General features: G+C 43.2%; 1 pseudogene; it reads right to left on the minus strand.

The window, feature by feature from the left end:
* Positions 1 to 1,479: 1,479 nt before the first annotated feature.
* Positions 1,480 to 2,861, minus strand: LOC132768498 (protein YIPF4 pseudogene; annotated as a pseudogene).
* Between the last annotated feature and the right edge of the window lie 18,142 nt (positions 2,862 to 21,003).

Below are 21,003 nucleotides of genomic sequence, written 5' to 3' on the forward strand. Positions count from 1 at the left end.
AAATAAATTGAAAAATTGTTTTGAATCTATTTAACTCCTCACACTATTCCAAAATGGCTCAATATCGGATCGTAAGCTAATTTAAATACGAATTAATAATGAATTACGAAATTAACGAACGAAACCGCCCAGCCCTAGTGATTAGATGTGCCTGATTCTTTACCCTCTGCTGTTTTGCTGTTGTAATTTTAGAGTTTTTTTAATACTGGTAGCCAGATTTTGTTCATTTTCATGGTCTCCTCCTTTCTGTTGAAATTGTCCAGCAGACAAGAGTTCTTTGCCCCACCCTAGTCATTCCACAGATATATAAACCCACTTTCCTAGTTCCAGCAGACCTCACTACCTCTGAGGATGATTGCCATAGATGGAGGCAAAACGTCAGGAGAAAATGCCTCTAGAACATGACCATATAGCCCGAAAAAGCCTACAACAACCTAGTGATTCCAGCCATGAAAGCCTTCGACAATATTTGTCATCTGTTTCCAAAAAGGAAGAGAAGGACAGGTGAGGAGATCTTCAGCCTTCTCTGCCAAAGGAGTTCCCAAGAAATATGTGTTTTCTGATGCTCTTTGACGACCCCCTCTGAAACCTCCTCATCCCAACCCCGAGGTTGAGAAACACTGTTCTATGAAACCTTGCACCACCTGGCACAAATTCAACAAAAAAAGACAGGAACATTATACTACTTTTAATTTTTTTATTTAAAAAATAAATAAAATATTATTATTATTTGTCTCTTATTACCATTACTGTAATGTAAAAAGTTACCTTTTGAAGAGATTTAAAATCAAAATTGTATGAGAGTTTTCCTACGGCACCTACACAGTTGATTCAGATATTTACATCATCTAATTATTACACTCTCTGTCAATCCCTTAACAATTAAATATCACAAACCTACATGTAAACATAAAACATTTTGAAAATTCAGAATTTATAACTCAGCAGCCAAATTGAGAGTGTTGAAGGCTCCACGTTAAATGCCATGTCTGGATTACCAGACTGAACCATCAGGACCAGTTCAGAAATACATCTAGAGAACCTGCTATGTTGAATACAAGAAACCGACTTTTGAACTATTAGCAGTAACTATAATTCCACTTCAGTTCATCTTATCATTTATAAATACACAATGTTCACATCTTTGTTCAATAAAAATCTAACAAATCTTAAACCTAAACTCTGTTATAAATCTTTAATGTAAGTAAAACTACCAGTAACTATAATTCCACTTCAGTTTTTCTTATCATTTAGCCCTAGTGCTTTTGGCACAGGAAACAAACTCTTGCAGTTCTGCAGTTTCAAAGTATAAACACACAACGTTCAATAAAAATCTGATAAATTTTAAACCTAAACTTTGTTATAAATGTTTAATGTAAGTAAAACTGCTTAAATATGATACACAGATATACGTAGATTACCACCAAAGGCATCCCAGTCAGATATGACACAGTCTCTTTGGGGTGTTGTTCCCATCAGGTGACTTTCCATCAGTCTTCATGGTGAGCAAGACATTTTTTCCTGCCCAATTCCAATAAAGCTGATCACACTCCAGTATACAATGAAAAAAATAAATAAATGTACTATAGAAAGATGGGGTAGATCAAGAGGGGCTTCATCGTTTTGAATTCTTCTCCAACTAATAAGGAAGCAGCACTGTCCGCAGCCCAAAAGACTCCCAAAAGTTTTGTTAGAGGAGAAACAACTTCAAATGATCCGACCACCAGAAACACAGGTGCTATTACAATAAGAGGGAGTAAAAAATATCCAATCACTCCAAGAACCTGACCGTAAGCGACCTCTCCTCCAAGAACTCTGGCCGGTAGGAAGATGGTCAAGGATCCAAATATCCAAATAGTTATAATCCACCTTGAAGTGTCCATATAACGAGATCATTGAGAAGAACAGGACAACTGCTAGAGGAACCCAAAAGTCAGGATTACCTCTTACTACTTGTCTATTAAATCCAAAAGAAGGCATAGGCATCAAGACACACCGAATTTTGTAGTATATGTCCTTCAGATCAGACACAGTCTCTTTGTTTTGTTTTGTTTTTCCATCAGGTGACTTTTCATCAGTCTTCATGGTGAGCAAGACATTTTTTCCTGCCCGATTCCAATAAAGCTGATCACACTCCAGTATACAAGAACAAAAAATAAATGTACAATAGAAAGATGGGGTAGAGCAAGAAGGGCTTCTTAGTTTTAAATTCTTCTCCAACTAATAAGGAAGCAGCACTGTCCGCAGCCCAAAAAACTCCCAAACGTTTTGTTAGAGTAGAAACTACTTCAAAAGATCCAACCACCAGAAGCACAGGTGCTTTTACAATAAGAGGGAGTAAAAAATATCCAATCTCTCCAAGAACCAGACCGTAAGCGACCTCTCCTCCAAGAACTCTGGCCGGAAGGAAGATGGTCAAGGAACCGAATATCCAAATAGTTATAATCCACCTTGAGGTGTCCATATAACGAGATCATTGAGAAGAACAGGACAACTGCCTGAGGACTCCAAAAGTCAGGATTATCTCTTAATACTTGTCTATTAAATCCAAAGGAAGGCATAGGCATCAAGACACACCGAATTTTGTAGTAGATGTCCTTCAGATCAATGTCTAACTCCTCCAAGAGAGGTTTACTATCTTCAGGGTCGTCATCTTCTACTTCCAAAAGCCAGCCATATCCTCTCTGTCTCAGGAATGTAGTTGCTGTAGATTCGTTACCAAATTCACCACTTCCTCCTCCAAGATTGAGCTTCACATCTGGAGATGCTATTGAACCACTCAGATCTGCAGCCTCGGCTGAAGAGACGAAAGTGAAGTCCCCGTTGCCTGGGGCGTAGAGCGGAGGCTGCTGCTGCTGGAGTTAAGCCTGTTGGGATGGAAACATTTACATGACTCTTGGGTAAGGAACGTAAGTATTATACTACTTTTTACATTTTCAATTAGAAATAAAGAAACTATAGAAATCACTCACAATATAAAACAGCTCTGTTGCTGTAACATTTCTGTATGGTATCAGCGCCGCAGCCAAGCCGGGAGGCAAGGAGTGAGGACCCCGTTCCAGAGGAGTCCAATGAGTCCTGGGTGGGGAGCGATGGACAGACCATGGAGCCAGCTGTCCCAGGGATACTTCATTCCAAATCTTCAATCACGATGTCTGTTGTTGGTCTAAGAGAAACAAAAAGACATGTAAGAACATAAAACCCAAATACTCCTCCAACTCAACAAAGGACCCAACCTCCACCCAAACAGTTACTTCTCTCCCTGGGGCAGCGGGCTCCATGGTCCATCCATGCTCCCGTCATCCGATAGATATTCAATGGTGACCTGTGAAAGAAAGAGAAGATCAAAGTGATTATTCAGAGACTTTCTCTGAAAGCTTGCCCCCCCCCCTTCCCCTTGCCAGAAAGACAGTACTCCTGCCTCTCACTCCTTACCCAGGACTCAAAGGACTCCACCTGAAGGGGGTCCTCAGGCCTGTCATCCGGGCGTGGCTGCGGCGCCGATACCATACAGAAATGCTGTAAAGAAAAAAGAAGAGACATTATTCAAATCCCGATCCCCTCCTCTTCGCAGAAGTACAATCCTCCTGCCTTCCCCTCCTTACCCAAGTCTGCAAATCCAGATCATCGGAGGAGGACTCCTCAATTTGTTCTGGGGGGCTAGAGAAGGAGAGAAAACAGCACAATGTTAGCAACAGATCAAGGGTGCTCACTAAAACACCCGTGAATTAAATTATAACAAGCAGAAGAAAAGAAGGAAGGGGGATACCTGATAGGGTACACCCTGATCGATGTCCTCCTCCTACAACACGAAAAAAGGTCTCTGCAGACGTTCCTGATGTTCTGCAAAGGAGAGAAGAGGACAAGGTCAGAGGGAAGAGGACGGAGATGCTTTGGGAGAGCGGCTGTTTTAGGGCCATTGCTCTTCCCATAGCAGCTTCGTTTTTGTGACATACACGATTTTTGAAACTATTTAGCTTACTAACAACAACAATAATAAAATAATAAAGTTTATTTATACCCCGCCAGGCCCAAAATTACAGCAAATAAAATACAAGTAAACAAAATACATTCAAAATAAATACATTATGACCCTAACCCTAAATCGATCCAAAAAGACATGGAAAGAAATAAGACACAGAGGGTGGGCCAGATGTGTTAGAAATAAAATTGGAAAAAAATGATAAAACCCTGGATGAGATACTTAGAATATGTGGAATATGTTTTTGAGGGAGATGTGTTTCTAAGGGGGGGGGGGGGGGACTCAGAAGGACCAAAAAACCGTTTAGTTTAAACCTTCAATAACTCTCCCCTTTTTTGTTATTTTGTTAATTTCTTCTCTCTTTCCTGCTCTCCCTTCCCCCCCCCCCTCCTGTCCCACCAGTGCCAAAGATCCCAACCAGGCATGTAGCCGGTGGGGGGGGGGGGGGCTTCAGCACCCCCCCCCCCCCCCCAAATTCTCATGGTGGTTCGCAAAAAGGCCTTACTGGTGCATTATTTAAACTGTTATGTTTATTCATATTTATTTATTTATTTAATTTACTTTACTTGTATACCGCAGTTTCTCAGCCCAACAGGCGACTCAACGCGGTTTACAACAAGGATAAAAATCAATCAGTGATATACAATTTAAAACCATAAGAGCATAGTATACAATATTGACACAACAATAAACAACACAATACATCTCATAACTAGAGTCGTGATCCAATTCGTCGTCCATATTTCCATTCCTGTAATCATCACATTCATTGCACTGTTGATCCGAATGCCCGTTCAAACATCCAAGTTTTTAATCTTCTTCAAAACACCATTAGCGAGGGGGCTGATCTAACCTCCATAGGAAGGGCGTTCCACAGCCGAGGGGCCACCACAGAAAAGGCCCTGTCTCTCGTCCCCGCCAGCCGCACCTGTGAAGCAGGCGGGATAGAGAGCAGGGCCTCCCCAGAAGATCTTAGGGTCCTGGCGGGCTGATAGGCAGAGATACGTTCGGATAGGTAGCTTGGGCCAGAACCGTTTAGGGCTGATCTGATCACCATACTCAATATATCCCATATATATATCCCATATCATGGTCTGATCACCATACTCAATATATCCCATATGCATGGGGGTATTGGGGTAATGATACAAAAGGTTTGCTAGGCTAGACCCTCTTTCACTCAGACTCACCCCCCCCCCGAAACTCAGCCCCCCCCGAACCCCCCCTGAAATTTTTTTAGCCCCCCCCCCCCTGAAACGAAATCCTGGCTACGAGCCTGTCCCAACACTTACATTAATAAGCCTTCGGAATGACATCTTTGCTGATTGCAGGTTAAACACAAAGCCAAAACCTGCCTTCAGCTTAGAAATCAGCAACGGATCTGGTTTGAACATTCTAATTCTTATGGCAACGGTGGAACACGAAGCTCCAGGGAAGCCATGGGCCCTTTCCATTGGATCCATAGAAATAGGGGAATTGCCCAACAACATTTGAAATTAGTAATATTAGAATCCATAGAAATAGGGTAGTTGCCCAACAAAATTTGAAATTAGTAATATTTATTTCCTGCATTTATATACTGCCTTCCTCACCCCTGGAGGACTCAAAGTAATGGCATCAAGTAATGGCAAGATTCAATGCCAACATATATACAAAACCAAGCATAATAACTAAAACGATAACATATGACTATAAATTAAACCAGTTGAGATCATATTAAACATCCAATACATTATATATTGTCTGCAAAATCAAGATCCAAAGATTTTTTGGAAGAAAATAGTCTCCTCCCATTTGTGGGAAAACATTAAAGGGATGCCTGGATCCCCTTAATGTTTGGGAAGCCACTGGGAAGGCCCTCTCCCATGTTCCCACCAAATGGGCCCATCAGGTGCAAGTACATGTTTAGTTATATCACGCAAAAGTGAGTGGAGTGGTCTAACCTACCGTTGTCTCTGTTGGGCAGACTCACCATTCCCCAAGGCCAGCTTTCACCTAGATTTGTGTTCTTGTTTCAGGCCATTCCAGGGTCAATCCTGGAGTCAAATTTGGCAAGATGACAAAAACTCACAGAAAAGTTGGTAAAAGCTTCATAAATAGTACAAGTACAGTCAAACTTCACAGGGAAGTTAAACTCTACCCAATTTAAAGCAATATTAGAATATCTTTGAATTGGTCCCCAAGGTTTAATTCTTAAAACCAAAAAACCACCCAGAGAAGAAAGGTCCAAAGCCTTCATACCACTACCATCGTCCCTTTGCTATTTCCTAGGAATCACTTCTTTTAAACCAAAAAGTGAATACAATCAATTTTGGGGATGGGGAAAGAAAGAAAAAGCCAAGATAAAGGTTCTGCTACTTTAAATAGTGCCCCACTAACTTGGTTTTTGAGAGATAACATAGATTGCAGCTCAGAATTGGACCCTATGAGATACAGACATTTTGGCTATAGAACCAAATGAGAAATAGAAAGATATGGAATTGATGGGCACTGACTAACTGGAATGGCTAGAGTACGCTTAATGGATCATGTGATTAACTCTTAATGTATTGTTTTATATGTTTTTATACTGTTTAAGTGTATTTTATACCTCTATTTATATATTTGTAATTGTATATATCCTATTGACAGCCTTTGACTGTGTGGATCATAATAAATTGTGGCAAGTTCTTGGTGGGATGGGCATCCCAAGCCACCTTGTCTCTCTCCTGAGGAATCTGTACAAGGACCAAGTCGCAACAGTCAGAACTGACCACGGAACAACAGACTGGTTCAAGATTGGGAAAGGCGTACGGCAAGGCTGCATACTCTCACCCAACCTTTTTAACTTGTATGCAGAACACATCATGCGATGTGCGGGGCTTGATGAATGCAAAGCTGGGGTGCAAATTGCTGGAAGAAACATTAACAACCTCAGATATGCAGATGACACCACTCTGATGGCCGAAAGTGAGGAGGAGCTGAGGAGCCTTCTAATCAAGGTGAAAGAAGAAAGCGCAAAAGCCGGGTTGCAGCTAAATGTCAAAAAAACCAAGATTATGGCAACAAGAATGATTGACAACTGGGAAATAGAGGGAGAAAATGTGGAGGCCGTGACAGACTTTGTATTTCTAGGCACAAAGATTACTGCAGATGGAGACTGTGGCCAGGAAATCAGAAGACGCTTACTTCTTGGGAGGAGAGCAATGTCCAATCTCGATCAAATAGTAAAGAGTAGAGACATCAGACTGGCAACAAAGATCCATTGCCTAGTCAAAGCCATGGTCTTCCCTGTAGTAACCTACGGATGTGAGAGCTGGACCTTAGGGAAGGCTGAGCGAAGGAAGATAGATGCTTTTGAACTGTGGTGTTGGAGGAAAGTTCTGAGAGTGCCTTGGACTGCAAGAAGATCCAACCAGTCCATCCTCCAGGAAATAAAGCCCGGCTGCTCATTGGAGGGAAGGATACTAGAGGCAAAGTTGAAGTACTTTGGCCACATCATGAGGAGACAGCAAAGCCTAGAGAAGACAATTATGCTGGGGAAAGTGGAAGGTAAAAGGAAGAGGGGCCAACCAAGGGCAAGATGGATGGATGGCATCCTTGAAGTGACTGGACTGACCTTGAAGGAGCTGGGGGTGGTGACGGCGGACAGGGAGCTCTGGCGTGGACTGGTCCATGAGGTCACGAAGAGTCGGAGACGACTGAACGAATGAACAACAACAACAATATATCCTATGGCTTCATATGGTTGCCAACTTGTAAGCCGCCTGGAGTCCCCTCTGGGGTAGTGAAAATCGAGGTAGAAACACTGTCAATAAGTCAATAAATAAATACACCAAAGTGCTTCTGTCATTTTGTACAAGTATCTTTTCATTATCCTCTCTTTAAGATAACTCTGAAGAGCACAGGAACATGCACTGAGGTCTGTGTTTACATGTCTGTTCCTCCTCACTTTTACACATAGAAAACGTAACTACTGAAGTAAAGAATCGAATCGCCTTGTAGCCAGGGACCATTTCAACCACTGTCCTTTTCTTTTCCTTTGATGGCATCACTTTATCTACGAGGACTGCACTAATCTTTGTCTGCACACACACTGAACGTTGTATGGTGGCACTGTGAACTCAAAAAAACTCTTGTGAATGTCGGTAAACTGTTTCTCTAGTCTTTATCAAAAACACTCTGATTTCTTGTTCTAGAAGTGGGTGTCTTAATCAAAGTTTAGTTAACTTTCAAAGCTGGTTCATCTATATCTACATTTGCATGAAAGTACCAGAAGAGATCATCTGGAGGCATGGGGCAGGGTGCTATCAGTGCACTAATGACACCAAAATATATTTCTCCATGCCTTGAAAAATAGTTTTAGCTAAGGAAATGTACTTTACTTACTTAGGCGATCCTTCGTAGCTTGAGGATGATTGTCTTCCAGATGTGGTGTCTTGGCGGTGGGTCTGTAGGTGGCTGTGGAGCCCTATTCTTGATCCGCATGTTCTCCTGCAGTGAGGACATCCGTTTCCAGATGGAAGGCGGTCCCAGTCAGGGTTAGCTTGATGTGCCTTCTTCTTGGCATGTTTCTCCCTTTCACCCTCAATTCATGCCCCTTTGAATTCTGCAGCACTGCTGGTCATAGCTGATCCCCAGCTAGAATGCTCAAGGGCCAGGGCTTCTCAGTTCTCAGTGTCTATGCCAGAGTTTTTAAGGTTGGCTTTGAGCCCATCTTTAAATCTCTTTTCCTGTCCACCAACACTCCGTTTTCCATTCTTGAGTTCAGAGTAGAGCAACTGCTTTGGGAGATGGTGGTTGGGCATCTGGACAACATAGCAGAGTTTATGGTGGAGGACCATCGCTTCAATGCTGGTCGTCTTTGCTTCTTCTAGCATGCTGACATTTGACCGCATGTCTTTCCAAGAGATTTGTAGGATTTTTTGGAGGCAACGCTGAGTTGCATGTGACGTCTGTAGACAGTCCACGTATCGCAGGTGTGGTGGGAGGGCAATAGCTTTATAAACAAGCCCCTTGGTATCTCTACGGATGTCCCAGTCCTCAAACACACTCTGCTTCATTCGGAAAAATGCTGCATTCGCAGAGCTCAGGTGGTGTATTTCAGTGTCAATGTTGACTTTTGTGGAGAGGTGGCTGCCAAGGTAGTGGAAATGGTCAACAGTTTCTAACGTTAAGCTGTATTTCTGGCATTGCAGAGGAATTGTTGAAACGCCTTAAGATGCAAAAACATGTTCCTTGTACCTCTTAGAAATTTGTATTTGCTTACATCATATAATTAGTCTAAAATGGGGGAGTGGAAGGAGTATAGATTTGTTCATCCCAGAGCCATGGTTTTTGAAAATCCTTGGTTCATAAAATCATGAGATTTATCTCTCTCAGATATGTTTGATTGATTAATGTGTCACTTGAGATTTACTCTCCGATTCTTCCATTGAAGCTAAAATTAAACTGAGTGGAAAGCATGCCAATTAAGCTGCAGTTCATGCAAGATTTAGTTCTTAAATTCCTGAAAGATTGACTCTTGTGAAATGCTAAACTATTACAAATATATTTTCATCAATATTTTCCCTAATAATTGATATTTCCATTTTAGTAAGCAGGATGTTTTTCAGTTGCTCTTTCCTAAACAACCATTATATGAAGCAGGCATTATTCTTCTATCACACAGAGGGAAAATTCAAACTGAGAAGATAGAATCATAGAATCATAGAATCAAAGAGTTGGAAGAGACCTCATGGGCCATCCAATCCAACCCCCTGCCAAGAAGCAGAAAAATGCATTCAAATCACCCCTGACAGATGGCCATTCAGCCTCTGTTTAAAAGCTTCCAAAGAAGGAGCCTCCACCACACTCCGGGGCAGAGAGTTCCACTGCTGAACGGCTCTCACAGGAAGTTCTTCCTCATGTTCAGATGGAATCTCCTCTCTTGTAGTTTGAAGCCATTGTTCCGCGTCCTAGTCTCCAGGGAAGCAGAAAACAAGCTTGCTCCCTCCTCCCTGTGGCTTCCTCTCACATATTTATACATGGCTATCATATCTCCTCTCAGCCTTCTCTTCTTCAGGCTAAACATGCCCAGCTCCTTAAGCCGCTCCTCATAGGGCTTGTTCTCCAGACCCTTGATCATTTTAGTCGTCCTCCTCTGGACACATTCCAGCTTGTCAATATCTCTCTGACTTTTTCAAATAACACTTAGGGATCCCAATGAAAGGGACTTACCCCAAGTGATTCTTATTAAAATGAGGAGAGGAAAATGAGGAGAGGAAAATAGGAAAATAGAAAGCGCAAAAGCCGGGTTGCAGCTAAACATCAAAAAAACCAAGATCATGGCAACAAGAATGATTGACAACTGGGAAATAGAGGGAGAAAACGTGGAGGCCGTGACAGACTTTGTATTTCTAGGCACAAAGATTACTGCAGATGCAGACTGTGGCCAGGAAATCAGAAGACGCTTACTTCTTGGGAGGAGAGCAATGTCCAATCTCGATAAAATAGTGAAGAGCAGAGACATCACACTGGCAACAAAGATCCGCATAGTAAAAGCCATGGTATTCCCTGTAGTAACCTACGGATGTGAGAGTTGGACCTTAGGGAAGGCTGAGCGAAGGAAGATAGATGCTTTTGAACTGTGGTGTTGGAGGAAAGTTCTGAGAGTGCGAGAAGATCCAACCAGTTCATCCTCCAGGAAATAAAGCCCGACTGCTCATTGGAGGGAAGGATACTAGAGACAAAGCTGAAGTACTTTGGCCACATCATGAGGAGACAGCAAAGCCTAGAGAAGACAATTATGCTGGGGAAAGTGGAAGGCAAAAGGAAGAGGGGCCGACCAAGGGCAAGATGGATGGATGGCATCCTTGAAGTGACTGGACTGACCTTGAAGGAGCTGGGGGTGGTGACGGCCGACAGGGAGCTCTGGCGTGGGCTGGTCCATGAGGTCACGAAGAGTCGGAGACGACTGAACAAATGAACAACAACAAATGCAAATGATGTAGATGGGGTGTTTTTTTTTAATTGAGTTTTTATAGTACTGATTATCAAGAAAATGTTTTACTTATTTATTTAAAAATATTCAAGCATTCCTCAGATGTGGTAGTCATGGTAGCTCACTTAGATTACAACAAAATTCAACTACCCAAACAATTATTATAAAAACATTGAGACCTAGCGAAAGCTGATGAGATAATAAAAATATCTAGCATATGGTGCAGGAGAAGAGTTCCACAGATGCATGGACCACTAGAATCATAGAATCATAGAGTTGGAAGAGACCTCATGGGCCATCCAGTCCAACCCCCTGCCAAGAAGCAGGAAAATTATACTCAAAGCAGCCCTGACAGATGGCCATCCAGCCTTTGTTTAAAAGCCTCCAAAGAAGAAGCCTCCATCACACTCCGGGGCAGAGAGTTCCACTGCTGAACAGCTCTCACAGTCAGGAAGTTCTTCCTAATGTTCAGATGGAATTTCCTCTCTTGTAGTTTGAAGCCATTGTTCCACGTCCTAGTCTCCAGGGAAGCAGAAAACAAGCTTGCTCCCTCCTCCCTGTGCCTTCCTCTCACATATTTATACATGGCTATCATGTCTCCTCTCAGCCTTCTCTTCTTCAGGCTAAACATGACCAGCTCCTTAAGCCTCTCCTCATAGGGCTTGTTCTCCAGACCATTGATCATTTTAGTTGCCCTCCTCTGGACACATTCCAGCTTGTCAATATCTCTCAATTGCGGTGCCCAGAATTGGACACAATATTCCAGGTGTGGTCTGACCAAGGCAGAAAGAGGGGTAGCATGACTTCCCTGGATCTATACACTATGCTCCTATTGATGCAGGCCAAAACCCCATTGGGTTTTTTTGCCGCCACATCTCATTGTTGGCTCATGTTTAGCTTGTTGTCCACGAGGACCCCAAGATCTTTTTCACACGTACTGCTCTCGAGCCACGTGTTCCCCATTCTGTATCTTTGCATTTTATTTTTTCTGCCTAAGTGGAGTATCTCTCATTTGTCCCTGTTGAACTTCATTTTGTTAGTTTTGGCCCATCTCTCTAATCTGTTAAGATCGTTTTGAATTCTGCTCCTGTCTTCTGGAGTATTGGCTATCCCTCCCAATTTGGTGTCGTCTGCAAACTTGATGATCATGCCTTCTAGCCCTTCATCTACGTCATTAATAAAGATGTTGAACAGGACTGGGCCCAGGACAGAACCCTGCTTGTGGCACTCCACTCGTCACTTCTTTCCAGGATTTATTTTATTTGTCTTGTCAGGGCAACCAGTCAATTATATTACATTTCTAACAAAACAAAGCAAACAAACAGACAAAATACAAAATTTGTGAGTTTGGTTGTTGATTAAATGTCCTTTGACCAGTATCTGGCCACTTGGAGTGCTTCTGGTGTTGCTGCAAGAATGTCCTCCATTGTGCATGTGGCAGGGCAGGGCTCAGGTTGCATTGCAGCAGGTGCTCTGTGGTTTGCTCTTCTCCACACTCACAGGTCGAGGATTCCACTTTGTAGCCCCATTTCTGAAGGTTGGCTCTGCATCTTGTGGTGCCACAGCGCAGTCTGTTCAGCGCCTTCCAAGTCGCCCAGTCCTCTGTGTGCCCAGGGGGAAGTCTCTCATTTGGTATCAGCCATTGGTTGAGGTTCTGGGTTTGAGCCTGCCACTTTTGGACTCTCACTTGCTGAGGTGTTCCAGCGAGTGTCTCTGTGGATCTTAGAAAACTATTCCTAGATTTAAGTCATTGACATGCTGGCTGATATCCAAACAGGGAATGAGTTGGAGATGTCTCTGCCTTGGTCCTTTCACTACTGGCTGCTACTTCCCGGCGGATGTCAGGTGGTGCAATACCGGCTAAGCAGTGTAATTTCTCCAGTGCTATAGGGTGCAGACACCCCGTGATAATGCGGCATGTCTCATTAAGAGCCACATCCACTGTTTTAGTGTGGTGAGATGTGTTCCACACTGGGCATGCATACTCAGCAGCAGAGTAGCACAGCGCAAGGGGAGATGTCTTCATTGTATCTGGTTGTGATCCCCAGTTTGTGAGGATGAAGAGGATGCATTGGTGAGAATCACCCTCTGTGTTCATCCATTTAACCACTAAAAAGACAAATAAACGGATCATAGAGTAAATCAGACCTGAAGTCTCTTTTGAAGCAAGGTTGACTCAACTGAGGCTGCTGTATTTGTTCACATGATGAGATGCCATGTCTCATTGGGAAGAACATTAATACTGGTTGATAAAGTGGAAGGAAGCAGGAAAAGAAAGAGATCACACTGCAGATGGATTGATTAAAATGCTCCCACAATCACACAATCATCGCCATACCAATTTATCTTCTCAGAACTCTTGTGGAAATGCCACCAGCCCTATTCTGAAATGCCTGTAGCTCCATTGGGGGACATATGCTTTGTGGCACAGGATGGTCACCATCAAGAAATACAAAAGTTACTGTGCTCCAGAATGTGGCCCACCATGAGTGTAGAAAGCTACAAATTCTCTCATATCTCAGGATCTGATCCCAGTTTGTCTGCTTCGAAATGGAATATATGAGTCTCTACTGCCATATAATCTGGGATAAGAAGATAATCTTCCGGTGGTCCATGCTCTGGTTACATCTCACATTGATTACTGCAACGTGCTCCACGTGGGGTTGCCCTTGAAGACTGCCCGGAAGCTTCAGATGGTCCAGCGCTCGGCAGCCAGGTTGCTAACGGGAGCGGCACTCAGGGAGCATACCACTTCTCTATTGAGCCAGCTCCACTGGCTGCCAATCTGCTACCGGGCACAATTCAAGGTGCTGGCGTTAGCCTATAAAGCCCTAAACGGTTCTGGCCCCACTTACCTCTCCGAACGCATCTCCTCCTATGAACCGACTAGGACATTAAGATCGTCTGGGGAGGCCCTGCTCTCGGTCCCGCCTGCGTCACAGGCGCGTCTGGCGGGGACGAGGGACAGGGCCTTCTCGGTGGTGGCCCCTCAGCTATGGAATGCCTTACCTGTAGACATCACACAGGCCCCTTCGTTGTTGGCATTTCAGAGAAAGGTTAAGACTTGGCTTTATGAACAAGCATTTGGCTAAACAGTACAACTGAACACGGAAAGACGGTAAAATTGAACATAGGAATGGCACAAGGATTGTGAGAACGGATCTGATTTCATTGAGGCGTTATGATATGAGTTGATAATTGTTGATTTTGTCTGCTGTATATGATGTGTTTTAATTGCCTATGACATTGTTGTAATAACCTGTATTGTGTAAACCGCATTGAGTCGCCTGACTGGGCTGAAAAATGCGGTATAGAAATAAAGCAAATAAATAAATAAATAAATAATCTGGGTTTGGATACTATAATATAAGGATAGTGTAAGGAAAACTCATACACAGTCCCCCAAGCTTGGAGGGCAAATGCTGCTGTGCCGCATAAAATATTGCTATGTTCTTACGCTTGCGTGCACGCTCTCTCTCTCTCTCTCTATCTATCTATCTATCTATCTATATATATGTATGAAAATAAATTAACATTTAAAATAACATTGAATGCCACTTCAGTTCCTTTGGCACACACACAAGGCTGGTAGGAACATGTCAATGAAGTGATTTATGATAGCAAAATCCACCTGGGCAGCTGTGCAATTTTTGGCACTTAAAAGTTCAAACCTCTCTGCTGCTTCCTGTCTAAACATTTATCAGTGCACTCAGTGTACCTAACACTGTTTTGATTACTCGCTTCTGACAGTTCATGGAAAATGAAAACTAGCTGCAAACAATATGTTAAAAGTAAACACCCGGCATGGGTGCCATACCTTAAGCGTAAAGGATGAAAGCTCCCCTTGCTGGCTGCACCCATAAATCCCACTGATCTAAATGTGATGAATCATTTTTCCTAATGTTGGCATCCTCCGTTCTGAAGGGCACAAAACCATGTCTTTGGGATGTGTATGTGGATTCTAATAGACACGCAGACAAGCAGAAGGAATCACCTTATTCATCCTCCCATAGCATATCTGGAAAAAAATCCACTTAAGAATAACCTTTAACTTTCCTATCAATATAGCCAGAAAACGTACTGGGGTGCGGTTGCTTTCCCACTGCCTTTCCTTGGTTACTTTTGCTGATTTTTGCAAATGGAAGGTGGGGGGCGTCTGAGCAGAATCTCTTTCTCAATCTCTTTCAATTTGGTACATTTGGTTTTCTGGAATCCTGGTTTACGGAGAGAGGGAAAGGGCTCTCTGTTGCACCTCAGAGCAGGCATGTAGCCGGGGCGGGGGGGGGGGGGGGGGCTCGAGGGGCTTCAGCTACCCCCCCCCCCCGAAATTCTCATGGTGGTTCGCAAAAAGGCCTTACTGGTGCATTATTTAAACTGTTATGTTTATTCATATCATGATCTGATCACCATACTCAATATATCCCATATGCATGGGGTATTGGGGTAATGATACAAAAGGTTTGCTAGGCTAGACCCTCTTTCACTCAGACTCAGCCCCCCCACGAGCCCCCCCTCGAAAAAATTCACACACACACACACACACCCCGAAACGAAATCCTGGCTACGGGCCTGCCTCAGAGTAAACTCACCTTGCTTAAAACACCAGAGAGCACACAAGCAGGGTTAGGCTTCAGCTGATTATCTTTGTAGTAGCTGGAGAGATCTTTCAAGGCATTAATAAGTTGGATTTCAACTGTTTCAAAGTCTCTTGCTTGTGTTGTTAGGCCAAGGTCATCAGCATATATAAAGCTCTTTGTGAGTGGTGGTTGTGGCTGATCCTTAGTAAAGATATTAAAGTTAGTAAAGTTAGTAAAGGTTATGTAATAAAACCCCATTATGGGGTGAATGTGGCAGCTTTCTGATTGGCTGCCACCTTCACAGGCCACTGTGACCAACACAGGTGACGCAACTGGACCAAACTTGGCACACATAACCCCCATGAACCCCTTTACGTCCTGGTACGGTTTGGGGGAGGTGGACCACGTATTATGGGATTTGTAGTGCTTTCAAACAGTTTGGTTCCCAGGGACCACTGTGGCCCCCAACAAATACCGATGAAGACCAAACTTGGCTCACCGAGCCCCCAGGACCCACTCTACATCCTACTGCAATTTGGAGGAAGGCAGACCATGGATTATGGGACTTGAAGTACCTCCACTTCCTTTCCGAGACTGCTGTGACCCTCATCAAATCACTGAACAAGACCAAACTTGGCACACATAACCCCCATGACCCCTTTTACATCCTGGTGAGGTTTGGGGGAGGGCACACAAGGCATGATGGGATTTGTAGTACTTTCAAACCTTTCAGTTCCCACAGACCACTGCGGCCCCCAACAATGACCAATAAAGACCAAACTTGGCACACAGAGCCCCCATGACCCACTCTCCATCCTGCTGCAGTTTGGAGGAGGATGGACCACAGATGATGGGACTCGCAGTACCTTCACTAACTCTTCCTGAGACCACTCCAAGCCATATAAATAACTGATACAGACCAACCTTGATACACAATTCCTTTCTCAAATAACCCGGGCAGCGCCGGGTCCCCAAGCTAGTTTATACTATAATTACAATTATTATCCAATACTTAATTTTTTTTGCAAAAAATCATGAATTATTTTCTATTGGCCTGAACATCTGAGCAAGAAAACTGTTTTACAATATAAAAGCAATAAATCAATGCTGACGTGTTCAGTGACAGTAGGAAGCACCGGTGAGAGCATCTTGTTCTAATCAAACACTTTAGGTAAAGCATAGTCACATTATGAAGTACATTTGCAGAACAGTCATGAGAAAGATTGCTCTTAAGTGAAGTGGAACAGAGGAAATCTAACATGTCCTGATTCAAAGTCAACATTTAAAAGAAAGTGGGGCTTAAAACGATAAAGAGACCAAACACAAATTGAGTGTGGAAAACTAGAGTGAAATCGGGCCATCAAGAGCCTGAATGCACATGGTTAGATCATGGATTGTATCATTTACACTGGAAAGTCAGTCCAAATTAACACTTTTTGCTTGCCTAACAAACACCCCTGCAGAATCTATTTGTAAATCAATATAGGAAGAGCTTAAAGGGCAGCATGCTGAGCAATTGAGTCCTTAAATGACTTGTACAAAAGTGTGTCTCTTTACAGGAGGTTTTGATCATGCTGAACACACCATAGAATTTTTGTGTGTTAAATCTTCAAAATGAGACGTTGAGAACGCTAGGTTACATATGTAGAGTGCTGCTGTTAGCTATTTCCGTGGCTGGAACGAAAAGTGGGACTGTACTGTCGCATGCTGGGCCTGTGCATAAGACTGTAGACAGGACATAAATTCTGTGTGCCCAACGGGATCCCATCTGTCAATGTACCTGCTTACTTTAATATGGTAGAGCTTAACTGTTTTTCAGGATTACAGGCTTTTCTGGGAGTCTGATGAAAACTATTGGTCCCTGCCTCATAAGAGGGAAACAAAGATAGAATGCATCTACCTGTCTGAATAAACCTTTACGAACCACTGCAGAAACTAAGATCTTCTGGGGAGGCCCTGCTCTCGGTCCCGCCACCATCACAGGTGGGTTTGGCGGGGACAAGAGACAGGGCCTTCTCAGTGATTGTCCCCTGGTTATGGAACTCCCTTCCTGGCAATATTAGATCAACCCCCTCCCTCCTGTCCTTCAGAAGGATGGTGAAGACCTGGCTGTAGGATGAAGCCTTTGAGGCAGTGCAATGAGGAAAAACTGTGTCCTGAGATTGTTTTTAAGAAACTTTTAATGTGAATATAAGAGATTTTAATGTTGGTTTTATGTCCTAACATTGAATGTTTGGCGTATATACGTTGTGCTCCGCTCTGAGTCCCCTGCGGGGTGAGAAGGGCAGGATAAAAATGTTTTAAATAAATAAAATAAATAATAGATTTGTATAGTAGTGTCCTGAATCAGATTACACTTCTTTTCAACACTATATTTTAACTTGACAATAAAAAAGAACTTTATTTTCACAAACACAACTTTCAACGTTAACAGGAATAAAGATTCTGGCAACTATTAAAAGACTCTGCATAAAGACTAGCCAAGGACACAGGCTAAGACTGCATACTTTAGAGTTTGACATTTGGACAGCCCCCAAGTGTTGAGGGATCACTCCCATTCAATTTTCTTCCCTGCATAAGACCTCACTTCTCTCTTCTAAATTGGGTGGTTTTGAAGGGGAGATTAGTGGTTAAAGTAGGCATATTTTATTTATTTATTTATTTCATATATTTATATCCCACCCTTCTCCCCACAAGGGGGACCCAGGGCGGCCCCACATGAGCATCAGAGGATGCCAACAACATAAATACCGCAAAAACTACAACTCACAATAAAATCGTTTTAAAACATTGTACATCATCAATAAAATTTAACAATAAATTAATAGATTAACGTGCCAGTAAAACCAAGTCAAGCCGGGAGAATCCATGTCGCAAAAATCCAAATTTCCTTTTCCTATTGCCTCTGATTGAACACCTGGCCCCAGAGCCAGGTCTTCAGTTGTTTTCTAAAGGACAGGAGGGAGGTGGCCAACCTGATATCCTTAGGGAGAGAGTGCCACAGACGAGAAGGCCCTGTCACTCATCCCCACCAACCGCATTTGCGAGAGTGGTGGGATCGAGAGCAGGGCTTCTCCTGATGATCTTAAGCTTCGTGATGGTTCACAGCAGGAGATACGTTCGGACAGGTAATCTGGGCCAGAACCGTTCAGGACTTTAAAGGTTAAAACCAGCACTTTGAATTGTGCCTGGAAGCTAATCGGCAGCCAGTGGAGCTGGCGCAACAGAGTAGTTCACTCCCTGTACGCCACTCCAGTTAACAACCTGGCTGCCGACCGCTGGACTAATTGGAGCTTCCGAGACGTTTTCAAAGGCAGCCCCACGTAGAGAGCGTTGCAGTTGTCTATTCGGGATGTAACCAGAGCGTGGACCACCTAGAGCAGTGGTTCTCAAATTCTGGGTCCCCAGATGTTTTGGCCTTCAACTCCCAGAAATTCTAACAGCTGGTAAACCCACAGGTTGAGAACCACTGACCTATAAGGATATTCCTGGCCATTTCTGGCTGATTGTTTGTTTGTTTTTTGCATTGGAAGGAAGCTTGGGGATGATAGGCAGAGCTTTTTTAAGGATTGCAGACAAAGTGGAGTCCACAAAGTGGAGTCCATGACATGCGAGTGTGGAGAAGAGCAAACCACAGACCACCTATTATAATGCAGCCTGAGCCCGGCTACATGCACAATGGAGGGCCTTCTTATAGCAACACCAGAGCCACTCCAAGTGGCCAGCTACCTACAAGAAGCACTGCCTGAGCATCAAGCAAAAAGTGGGTGCTAGAAACCATATCATACGAAAGCTGACTGGCACAACCTGGGGATCACAACCAGACACAGTGAAGACATCTACCCTTGTGGTATGCTACTCTGCTGCGGAGTATGCATGCCCAGTGTGGAACACATCTCACCACGCTAAAACAGTGGATGTGGCTCTTAATGAGACATGCCACATTATCACGGGGTGTCTGCGCCCTACACCACCGGAGAAATTACACTGTTTTGCCGGTATTGCACCACCTGACATCCCCCGGGAAGTAGCAGCCAATAGTGAAAGGACCAAGGCAGAGACATCTCCAGCTCATCACTTGTTTGGGTATCAGCCAGTACGTCAATGACTTAAATCAAGAAATAGTTTTCTAAGATCTACAGAGACACTCGCTGGAACACCTCAGCAAGCAAGAGTCCAAAAGTGGCAGGCTCAAACACAGAACCTCAACCAATGGCTGATACCAAATGAGAGACTCTCCCCTGGACACACAGAAGACTGGACGACTTGGAAGGCGCTGAACAGACTGCACTCTGGCATCACGAGATGCAGAGCCAACCTTCAGAAATGAGGCCACAAAGTGGAATCCACGACATGTGAGTGTGGAGAAGAGCAAACTACAGACCACCTGCTGCAATGCAACCTGAGCCCCGCCACATGCACAATGGAGGGCCTTCTTATAGCAACACCAGAGCCACTCCAAGTGGCCAGCTACTAGTCAAAGGACATTTAATATAAAGCCAAGTTTTTTAAACTTTGCGTTTTTAAAATAAATTTCAACTGTACCCTTGGTTTGCTTCTGATAAGATAAATAAATAAATGGGCAGAGCTGATTTTTATAGCAAAGAGTATACAATATACTCTTCGTGGCATTTAGTTCTTGTGTGCTGTTGCTCAAAAGATACCAGGTTAGTTTGAGAAAGGTTTGAAGAAGTTTATCAAGTATTCACATAAATAAACTGGTTCCAACAAATATATTTTATCAGGTCCCAGGCTTATACGAGGGGTATTTTTTAAGTAAGGTCCGTTTGAACATAAGTACACAACGAAAGTTTATTTCAAAAAAGTAAATTTATTTTCAGGAATTATAGGCTAAAAAGTGGAACTGAACATCGTCTATAGCAATGGTTCTCAACCTGTGGGTCCCCAGATACTCTTCAGGAGGAGCTTGAAGACGTGGTTGTTCCAGTGTGCCTTCCCAGAATAATGATCCCATAGCACTTTCTCCTCCAAAGCACTTTACATTTTTTAGGTCTGCTTGTATGTTTTCCACAAACGCCCCATCACTTTTTCGCCCATGTTCCAGCATTATTTTCAATTTTAATTTTACATTTGGCCTTCCCATATTTTTTAATGGTGTGGTCTTACTGTTAATGTTGCATGATTGTATTGTCCATGTTTTATTATAATGGCTTGTATTGTTATTATTGCTTGTATTGTTGTGTTTGGGCTCGGCCTCATGTAAGCCGCACCGAGTCCCTTGGGGAGATGGTAGTGGGGTACAAATAAAGTGTTGTTGTTGTTGTTATTATGGGGTACAAATAAAGTGTTGTTGTTGTTGTTATTATTATTATTATTATTATTATTATTATTATTTGGCCTTCAACTCCCAGAAATCCTAACAGCTGCTAAACTGTATTGTCGAAGGCTTTCATGGCCGGAATCCATGGGTTGTTGTAGGTTTTTCCGGGCTATATGGCTAAACTGGCTGGGATTTCTGGGAG

The sequence above is a fragment of the Anolis sagrei genome, chromosome 1 (genome assembly GCF_037176765.1).
Source record: "Anolis sagrei isolate rAnoSag1 chromosome 1, rAnoSag1.mat, whole genome shotgun sequence".
Taxonomy (NCBI): Eukaryota; Metazoa; Chordata; class Lepidosauria; order Squamata; family Dactyloidae; genus Anolis; species Anolis sagrei.